The following is a 9293-nucleotide window of genomic DNA, read 5'->3' as shown; positions in this document are numbered from 1 at the left end:
AACTGTCAGCAGCATCACTATTGGAGAACAGTTCACATAGTGAGCAAGTTTTTATTTTCTTTCATGGATAAAACTCTCTCTACTTGTTCTAACATCCTGTTCTTGGCTTAAGAAACAGTGCAACTAGCATAATCCTGCATATCTTTTGCTTTAGGTCACTCAAGAAAGTTAATTCACTTATATTTAGAAAAAGTACAAAACACTGGCCTTACAGAAAGAACATTCTTTTCTTGAGTTTCCTTTTTGAGTCTTCACATAACTAGAATTAAGGAGGACCAAAATGATATAATTTTGGGTAGGAAAGCTGGGCCTCTACTATTTTGGTAGGCATCATAATTAGAGAGCCTTTCACTCCAGATGAAGCGGTAATATTGGGTCTGATACAAATCACTCCTTCTTTCTTTGTTTTTTTATCCATCTGATCAATGTTTATTGAGTGCTTACTATATTCTTAGCACCCTTTGAGGTGTTTGGGATAGAGTTTTTAACAAAAATCTCCAAACTCATGGAGCTTACCTTTTATGGACTAAGGAGATAGACAGGTAAATACATTAATGATAAAATGATATGCTTACAGATTGGTTAATTGATATGTAGCAACTAAAACAAGGTGATAAACTGGAGAGTGACTAAGGGGAGTGGGGAGTTCTTTATATTAAAAAAGTGCAATTTAGAATTTAAGTTGCTAATCTCAAATATGTTTATAATGAAGTTCTTTAGCAACAAAACCTAAAACCTTGCATTGATTTTCTTTATAAATATTGTATAAAGAAGAGATGATAACTAAACTGATGAGGAGTCAGCTTTTTTAACACCTAGAAGGGCAAGCTTCCAAATTTAAACCAGAGGAGTCACAAGAACCCTTGAGGTAGGGTCTTTGGCTGGTTTTCAAACCAGAAAAAAAAAAAAAGCCTGGGTAACTGGAACATAAGTGAGCCAGGGAACAAGCAGTGAGTGTGATATCATGGATTAGTGGTTCTCAAATGTGGTCAGGTACCTTAATACTCATACATTGGCTGGCATGCTGTACTTTTAAGTTCCTTGAGTAAGAGGCAATGTCCTCAGGCATCCAATTGATGCAGGTCCTTATGGTTCTCTGACAATGAAAAATTGGGGAGATAGGATTTAGTGCAGTGGTTATCAAAATATGTTTCCTGGGCCATAGACATCAATATCACCCAGAAATTTGTTATAAATGCATATTTTCAACCTCAGCCTAGCCTTATAAATCAGAAACTCTGGGGCTGGGGTCTCACAGCCTGTGTGGTAATAAATTGTCCAGGCAATTCTAATGCCAGATAAGAATTAGAGAATCACTGTGCTGGAAGGTAACTGGGATTGGGGTTGGGGGGTAAAAGAGCATCACTCTCGACTGGAAAAGAAGTATCTTCTTTCATTTAAAAGTCTCAGTTCTCAGAGTTCCCGTGGTGGCTCAGTGGTTAACGAATCTGACTAGGAACCATGAGGTTTCGGGTTTGATCCCTGGCCTTGCTCAGTGGGTTAAGTATCCGGTGTTACTGCGAGCTATGGTGTAGGTTGCAGACGTGGCTTGGATTCCGCATTGCTGTGGCTCTGGAATAGGCCGGTAGCAACAGCTCTGGTTAGGCCCCTAGCCTGGAAACCTCCATATGCCACGGGTGCAGCCCTAGAAAAGATTAAATAAATAAATAAATAAATAAATAAATAAATAAATAAAATAAAAGTCTCACTCCTCCATGTGTGCCCTTGAACTCATCTTCTAATAGAAAGGACCTAGCTTAATTAATTCAGTAATTCTTCCTGACTGTATTGGAATTAAACAGGCAGTGCTCTAAGCTTGTACACGACTTATTTCAGTTAATCCTCATAGTCACCCTGTGGGATAGGTACTATTATCATTCCCATTTTTTAGATCAGGAACTGGGTGCACAGAGAAGAAATTTGTCCCAGGTCACACAAATAAGAAGAAAGGTATGTATCTGGACGGCCTTGTTCCGAAGCTGCATTAATTTTCCATTAACCTCTATTCATTTCAAAAACGCTTGTATTAACTTTTCTATACAGCCTCTCAGCATACCTGGGAAAATTGGGGTGATTTGATCTAAGATAACATTGTCCAAACAACTGCATTCACTTTTGACTTAAACTTTAAGTCACTGAATGATGCCCATGGGGTCATCTGGTGACTATTCTTATCTGAGGCTCTAAGAGGTGAAATGGCTTGCCTATAGCTAGCTGGTTAGTGTCAGAGCCAAGACTTAACACCCAGGTCCCCAGCTTTCAACTCAGTGTTAAGTCATTTCCAATGAAAACAAAACTAGCGCTATGACATACTGAAAACAACAAAGCCAGGTCATATATCCAGCAGCTCATGTATGTACCAGCCTTCCTTTACCTGGCTTTTCTGAACACAGTTTTTTTCTTGATTCTGGTGTCTCTGAAGGGCCCTAGGACAGGGCCTCCCAGGGCAGATACTGCTCTATCTAACAATACTGCCCTCTCTGCAGAGTGCAAGAAGGGCACTATTAAATTCTATTGGAAATAACTTGCATTGTCAAACACATGAAAACAACCATGAATCAAAAACAAAGTAACTTTTTGCCTCATTCTTTTCAGTTTCCTAGCTTTTCTGGTGGTTTGTTTGCTTGGTTTTACTTTGAAGTATTTTTCTCATTCTATCTGTAGTGCAGTTTTGCCAGGGAATGTATAGAAGTTGACTCTCTCTATGGCCTTAAGAAAATTATCCATCACATCCGCCCTCTAAGCTTAAGGCCTTATCACAAAACCTCAGCAATATTAAACACTAGTTCTCCATTTTGACATATAAATCTCAAAGTAACCGTGCTTTCTATCTTTGCCTTCTGCTCTGTGTTTGCAAAAGTGTGATGTATAATTTAAGTTTTTAATCTCAAATGTGTTTGCTCTATAGGAAAGTTATAGTGATAAAATGTACTGCCTCAGCTTGATTTTCTTTATAAATGTGCTAACTTCTCTTGTGCTCTTCCCTTTATTATAGTGAGCAAATGAAATAAATTATTAATTCTAATATAAAATCTACTTGTGATTGGCATTGTTTTTATTTTCATTCGTCTCCGTCAAGCTGTTTGGGGGGGGGTCTCTTAGAGAATTAATAAGAGGTTGTAATGACAGATCGTATTTTGTAAATGAGAAGTAATTTTTTTGGGGGGGCACACTTGTGGCATGAGGAAGTTTCCAGGCCAGGGATCAAACCTGAGCCATAGCAGTGAACATAACCATAGCAGCGACAACTCCAGATCCTTAACTCAATGAGCCACATTGAAGTCCTCTTCGTGTGTTTTTAACAAAAATTAATTTCATCCCTGGCTGTCCCACAAACATATTGTCTTATGAGAAGGAAAAATGTTCCCTTAAAATTTTCTAGAAGGGAACTCTTACTTGCAGATCCTTTCTTAAGTATTTTTGAGACTAGACTGTGTGTTGAAAAGTAATGCTCACGCTCTTAGTAAGGATCTGAGAAGGTATTTTACTCGAATACCAGTTTCCTCTTTTATAAAAACTCTGCTTTGCTTTCTGTAAAATTATGACTTTTGCAAAGAATACCTTAATAATAAATATGAGTCATTTTGCTCGAATGCTAATACTGGGTTTTTTGCTGCAATAAAAGAAAACATTTCTAAACTGTTCCTAAAAACTAAGTACAGGCCCACGCACTACAATATAGAAATTCTGTGTTGTACAATTAGTTTTAATTAAGAGCTAGTTTGACTTTCAGGTAAATTGTTATCCTACTTCCCTGGCGCAGCCCATTAGCAGCATTACCGCAGTTTGAGGAGTTACTAGCAAGTGTTTTTACCTTTATCGTGGCTGATTAACAACAGATCGTATCAGGTTTAGGGACAAGGCTTACTTATTTTCCAAGAGGCAGGAGTTCTCATGCTGGGATTATATGTCTCTCCAGAAGGCTGAGGGAGAGTTTCACTTTTTTTTCTATGTGTGTTTTTTTCTTCACTTGCATACACTCATTTTCTTTACAATGCATAAATATGCAAATAACCCTACTGAGACAGGCACACCTGTTTTTCTCTAATACTTTAGAAGGTGTACCAGACGTTAAGATGACCAACTGTCCTGGTTTGAGTGGGATCAAGGGCTTTTCCCTGAATGAAGGACTTTCAGTGCCCAAAGCAGGAATATCTGCGGCTAACCAAGACAGTTGGTGACCTGAGTTTACCTATATGACAACGCAAAAGCTTTATATTCTGCAAGAGTTAATTCTGGACTTAAAGGGGGGAGATTTGGGAAGTTAATACTTCTCATAGATACTAAAGGAGTTAAAATCATCAATCCTGTCAACAGGCCCAAGAACTAGTCAGGTGTCAAGGTCAGAGGTAACAAGAAAAATATGAGAAGAAAATCATAGTCTTAGGAGTTCCTATTGTTATAGGGTTAAGAACTGACATAGTATCCATGAGGATGTGGGTTCAATCCCTGTCCTCACTCAGTGCGTTAAGGATCCAGGATTGCTGTAAACTGTGGCCTACAGATGCGGCTTGGATCCAGCATTTCCACGGCTGTGGCATAGGCCTGCAGCTGCAGTTACAATTCAATCCCTAGCCCAGGAATGTCCATATGCCACAGGTGCAGCCCTAAAAAGAAAAATTTTTTAAATAAAAAAATATAATTTTAGATTCTATACCTTTATTCTGGGTCTCAGGATCTATTTCAAGTGTTCATTAAACAGTAGGGTTTGTATATCAAGCTGAACAATAATGCAAAGGATTATGAGAAATATTTGCACGATTTGTTTTTATCTCCTTGGTGTGCCATAAAACACAACAGGCTGTGAATTATTGTGTAATAGCTAATGAATTGTTCCATTAAATATGAGATGGATGGTTGGGATCCAGTTACATGTACTTCCCATTTCAGCCTATGGAATTATAGTTCTGAGAGATGTGTACATTTGTCATTAAGTCTGGGATTCAGAGCAAGAGTCTTTTCAATTTTTAGTTCTTTGATCCAACACAAAGTTACACGCTTTCAGCCAAGTTTCTTAAAGTTAGTGATGTGGTTTTCTGATTCTTTGACTTGAGAGTGCAAAAATTAGCTCTCAACTTCTAGGCTGAACAATTTTGGACAGTCCATAAAAGTAGGGGTTATTTGATATGAAGATGGGAAAGAAGTCAGCTTTAGTATCAGAAATGAGCTCTACAAATGCATGGTGTAGCCACAATTCTTTTCCCATGTTATTTGCTTGTCAGGAAACAATGAAGTTAGCATCAAGTGGAAAGTCCTCTGTCTGACTTTCATTATCTGCTCTCAAACTACCTATCAAATCCTATTTCCCACTGGGAAGTATGGCACAGGAATCAGAGCCTGCATTCTGAAATTAGACTGGGTTCCAAACCTTGCTCCATCATTATATAAGCTCTATGACCTTGGGCACATTATTTAATCTCTCTGTGCCTCAGTTTCATCATTTGCAAAATTGGGCTGTTATTAATAATACTCATGGGGTAAATATATGTAAAACACTGAGAATAATTCCTTTCACAGAGTGTATGCTGTTGTTATTATTAGTGTTGTCATTGTTATTATTCCTTAATGTGTGTTTTGCTCTAGGCTTCGTATTTTCTTTAATATCTATATGCCATACTGACTTTTTTTTTCTAATGGTTTTGCTTGTGTTGAATTATCTACATGCAATATGATACTTTTTCCCACTTTCCCAAACCTTATCCATTTTGAACGACCATTTCAATACTGATCTCTTATGTGTGACCTTCACAAAACTCTCCTTTGGGTAAATTCCTTTATAATTACTATGTGGAACATTACATTTCACTTTTCAATTATCTGCTGTTTGGTGTGAGGTAATATCTCCTCTGCTGAACTGAAAACCTTTTGACAGAGCAATATCTTGTCTATTTTATGGTATGTTTTTTAGCCTCTAGTATGTTTCTAACCAAATAGTTGATTGATTCATATCAGGGAACCTATGCCTAAATTTGGTCCTTTGAGTCTAACTTTGAGACAGAAAGGCATCACTTCAAGATTCAGTCTCACCAAATCTTGCTAATATTACACTGATTTTCAGCAGTTACGCATTTCTGGTAGAATATTATTTACAGGTCAATTTTCTTTCATGTTTGGATTTTGAAAAGAATAAAGCATTGCGCTTTTACATAAAGTTCATATACATCACTAAACCACACTTACTAGAGTTAATCCCTTGAAGATAGGATGAATTATGATAAGAACAATTTAAAAAAATTTCTTACAGAAATTTCCACATACAAAAGTAAAGAGAATAATATAATCGATTCCATGTACCTAACATCCAATTTACACAATTATTAACACCTTTCCAAGCTTGCTTCCTCTATCCCACCCATATTTTTGGCCTGGAATATTTTAAATCAAATTTATCACTTTTCATCTCTAAATAGCTCAATGTGCACCATCGAGAGTTGAAGAGAAACAAAAATAATTTTTAAAAGAATGAAGAACTAGTTCTCAATACTGTGCTAAAATCATCAAATCTTTTCTTACAGTCTTACAACTTTAATAATACCACGTTGTTCTCTTCTACCCCAAAGATATAAGTAAACATGTAAAAACAGATGTTCCTAGTGGATGACAGGAAATATATGTGAAATGTGAAGGGTATTTTACTGTCTCAGCTAGTCTTTGAAGTAGAGAAGCAACCAAGCTTTGATAAGAAACCCTGCATTATGATTTTATTGTGCTAGATTACCATAATAAAAAATGAAAAGTATATATTTCATTTGAGTGTCTTCAGCTCCATGATATTTTTGGATAGGTTAAATTAAATGGAGAATGGGCTATCCAGGTTCACCATACACTATAGCTCATCAATCAATTTTCATAAACCTATTTTTTCTAGGGAAGTTAGGACCTAAATAGCTTTAATGATTTGATGACACTATTTCACAAATGATTGTGATATCATTCCTTCTTTAACTGATCATAAACCACCCCAAAAGTGTAAAGGTAGATGTTTAAATACCTATTTGCCTTATTGAGTTTACCAAGCCCTGTCTATACAAATGGTAATCTATGACAAAGGAGGCAAGAAGATACAATGGAGAAAAGGCAGCCTGTTCAATAAGTGGTGCTGGGAAAACTGGAGAGCCACATGGAAAAGAATGAAATTAGAACACTCCCTAACACCATACACAAAAATAAACTCCAAATGGATGAAAGACCTAGATATAAGACCAGACACTATAAAACTCTTAGAGGAAAACATAGGCCAAACACTCCCTGACATAAATGACAGCAATATCTTCTCAGATCCACCTCCTAGAGTAATGACAGTAAAAATAAAAATAAACAAATGGGACTTAATTAAACTTCAAAGTTTCTGCACAGCAAAGGAAACCCTCAACAAAACGAAAGACAACCCACAGAATGGGAGAAAATAGTTGCAAATGAATCAACGGACAAGGGATTAATCTCTGCAATTTATAAACACCTTCTGTAGCTCAATACCAAAAAAAACAAACAACCCCATCCAAAAATGGGCAGAAGATCTAAACAGACAGTTCTCCAAAGAAGACATAAAGATGGTCAAAAAATACATGATAAGATGTTCAGCATCACTCATTATTAGAGAAATATGAATCAAAACCACTGTGAGGTACCACATTACACCAGCCAGAATGGCCATCATCCAAAAGTCTACAAACCATAAGTGCTGGAGAGAGGGTGGAGAAAAAGGAACCCTATGACACTGTTGGTGGGATTGTAAATTGGTACAACCACTGTGGAAAGCAGTATGGAGAGTCGTCCGAAAACTACACATAGAACTACCATTTGATCCAGCAATCCCACTCCTGGGCATCTAGCCAGAGAAAACCAGGACTCGCAAAGACATGCGTACTCCAATGTTCATTGCAGCACTCTTTGCAATAGCCAAGACATGGAAACAACATAAATGTCCATCGATAGAGGAGTGGATCAAGAAGAAGTGGTACATATACACAATGGAATATGACTCAGCCATTAAAGGGAACGAAATACTGGCATTTTTAGCAACATGGATGGACCTAGAAATTATCATGCCAAGTGAAGTCAGCCAGACAATGAGACACCAACATCAAATGCTATCACTGACATGTGAAATATGAAAAAAGGACACAATGAACTCCTTTGCAGAACAGATGCTGACTTACAGACTGAAAAACTTATGGTCTCCAAAGGAGACAGTTTGGAGGGTGGGGGATGCGCTGGGGTTGTGTGTTGGAAATTCTATAAAATTGGATTGTGATGATCATTGTACAACTATAAATGTAATAAATTCATTGAGTAATAAAAAAGAGGCACATAATGAGAATTGTTAGGGATATGCATATTTCTTACAACAAAAGTTGGATATTTCTGTTATATATATCTGATCTGGACATGTATAAGAAATTATATTTAGGGGTTACAGTTGTCAGTCATTTATACATTACACCTGTAGATTGGACATCTATCCTTTTTATACTTGTTTCCTTACAGTTGGAGTAAGCCTGTATAGATAAATACACACATAGCTGGGAGTACCATAAATCCATGAAGGCAATATCAGTTCTGACTGGAATGAAATGTACCTGACTGGCTGTCAGTTCTCTTTGTAATTTAGGGTTCAGTGAACTCCCATTTTAGAATCTTTGAGGATGAACCAAAATTCAAATAAAAACTTCCCCGCAGGCAGTTAAAGCTGAACTATAAGTCTGTCTTTCAGTGATTTTTGTTCTGATATTTTTCTTCACATTCATAACTACTGTGTATATTTTAACTTTGCAGATATTCTGCCCAGTAAAAGGTTCAAGTTTGTGTCCTGATTCCATGGCATTAATTTGTAGCAAAGCTTGCGTGTATTTCCATACTCTTACTGAATTAACTTTAGGCTTTTATTTTCCCTTTATTGTGTGAATTTGACTAAAGCTGAGCCATTCTTCAAAGTGAAAAGGTTTTATTTGGAAAATTCCTTTGAAATGACTTCTTTATTATAGATTCCAGAATTGCCAGACTACAGTCATTTCTAGAATATAATTCCCAAGAAATTTCTTTCACCAAAGTGAATTATGGATTACTGGCACATACATTTTTTTCCTTGCATGGCAAACAGGAAAAAAAAATAAAGAGGATTTTAATCTCAATTTTGAAGAAAAATAATTTGGTTGGGTGCCCTGAAATTCAATCTTTGATCATGGGTATTCAAAGTCAAAAGAAAATTTCAGGACTGCTGTTTTTCCCTGCCTCATTTTTCATCCTCCTGAATATGTTTTTCTTTTGAAATATTATGAGACTACATTCTGAAT

The sequence above is a fragment of the Sus scrofa genome, chromosome X (genome assembly GCF_000003025.6).
Source record: "Sus scrofa isolate TJ Tabasco breed Duroc chromosome X, Sscrofa11.1, whole genome shotgun sequence".
Taxonomy (NCBI): Eukaryota; Metazoa; Chordata; class Mammalia; order Artiodactyla; family Suidae; genus Sus; species Sus scrofa.
Note: the sequence above shows the minus strand (reverse complement) of the source record.